Genomic DNA, 2,103 nt, shown 5'->3' with positions numbered 1-2,103 from the left:
CATTCTTCTAGTACCTTTTGTGTGCACCATCCTTGTGGATGACCACACTTATTGAAATTTGTATGTGGAAAGCTTTCTCCCACAGAGAGGCCATAGATGTGTACACTAGCTAGAGAGAACGAAGTGTGAAATAAGTAGCAAGAGGGTGCCAAGACTTGGCTGTTGAGAGGCTAGCTCCCGGTCGAGGGCCATTTTATAGGGGCTAGCAGTCGAGGTACGTTTTTATTTTTGAACTAAAGCTGTCGGAGTAGGTAGGAATAGTGCTCCTGTTGTGGTGGTCAGCGAAAGCACTGTAGGCCCATGAGGAGCATCTTTAGATCATTGTCGGTTTTAGTTAAAAAACCGACTGTGAAGGTGCTCATCTGTGCCAGTTTTGGCTACCGGTAGTGATACCTTTTATTACTATCAGTTTTTAAACCAAAACCGACAGTGATAGACTTTGCCATGCTGCAATGCTACAGTTGGGCTGCCTACCGTCGTAGCTTTTTTTAAAAAAATAAAAAATTGTCCTGTCTTTGGGATTCGAACCTGGGTTTTGGGATACATAGTTTAGTGGCTTAACCGCTACACTAGGATAGGGAGTTGAGTTGGTTTTGTTTTATTTTATGTTTTATCCTGTGCGTAATATTAATTAATAAAACAAAACATAAAAAAGGTTTGGCGGGACTCGAGCACGAGTCTCAGGGTCCAGAGTGAGTGGCCTTAACCGCTGCGGTAGTATATGGAGTTCAGTTAGATTATTTTTTGTTTTATCCTGCGCTAACGCACTATTAATTAATAAAACAAAACATAAAAAGCTTATCCCGCTTGGGGCTCGAGCGTGGGTCTCACGGTCCAGAGTGCGCGGCCTTAACCGCTGCGGTAGTATAGGCAGTTCAGTTAGTTTGGTTTTATTTTTTGTTTTACCTGTCCTAACACACTATTAATTAATAAGATAGAAAAATGTACTCGAAATTAGTTTATATTCTATTTTCTTTTATTTCGACACACTATTAAAAGTTTTGTTCAATTTTCTTTTATTTAGACTAGGATTGGTTTTGTTTTTTCTTTTATTCGTTTATTATTTGTAAATACAGTTAGTTTATATTCTAAAATAACACAAAAAATTGTGTCTTGATTATTTAATTCTATGACAATTAATTAATGATCTATAATTATCAAATAATAGTGTTTATGAACATCACCTTAATATGCGGTCTTGGTGAGATCAACGATAGTGAACCCTTCTCTATCGGTGGTGATTTCTTCGAGCCAGACCCACTGGCAGCAATAAAGAGCTGCCTTCAACCAACCGTAGTCTAGCTCCCATATCTCCTCTATGAAACCATAGTACGTCGTCTGCACGTTGTCGTTTTCATCGTGATCATCGAAACAAACACCACTGTTTTGGTAAGTGCTCTTTCCATCTTACTTTTTTGTGTAAAATGTAAATCCATTGATCTCATAAACTTGGTACTTAAGCTATGTACTCGAAGGTCTCTTGGCTAAGATATCCAGCTGATTACCCAATGTTGTTCCAATCAAGCGGCATCGCAACCAGCTGACAAATTCCACCTTATGTTTTTTATCAAGCCAAGCCTATGACCTACTCGGATACAAAGTTTGCAGCGATTGCCTATGCTCATCAATGTATGGCATCATATCCTCTGCTTGCTGGAGAACAACGAACTGTGTCTGTCTGAAAGAAATAGGGTCGTCTACTGTGATAGAATTTTCCCCGATCGTTCCTTTGCCATCTAGTCTTCTTTCGTGATGAGATTCTGGAACTCTAACCCTATTGATGTCCAGATAATATGTGCAGAACTCAACGGCCTCCTGCGTTGACCATCCTTCAACCATGCCCCCTTCTGGCCTAAATCTGTTCCTAACATACCTCCTGAAAACTTTCATCAACCTTTCGAAAGGGAACATCTGATACAGGTACATTGGGCCAAGGGCTCAAATTTGGTCAACAAGATGAATGTGCAGATGCACTGAGATATCAAAGTAAGTCGGTGGGAAATGCATATCAAGCCTAATGAGAGTTTCGGCTATGTCTCGCTATAGCTGGTCCAGCGTGGACACATCAATGACCTTTTTTAAGATCACGTTGAAGAACGAGCA

This window comes from Miscanthus floridulus, chromosome 5 (genome assembly GCF_019320115.1).
Source record: "Miscanthus floridulus cultivar M001 chromosome 5, ASM1932011v1, whole genome shotgun sequence".
NCBI classification, from domain to species: Eukaryota; Viridiplantae; Streptophyta; class Magnoliopsida; order Poales; family Poaceae; genus Miscanthus; species Miscanthus floridulus.
Note: the sequence above shows the minus strand (reverse complement) of the source record.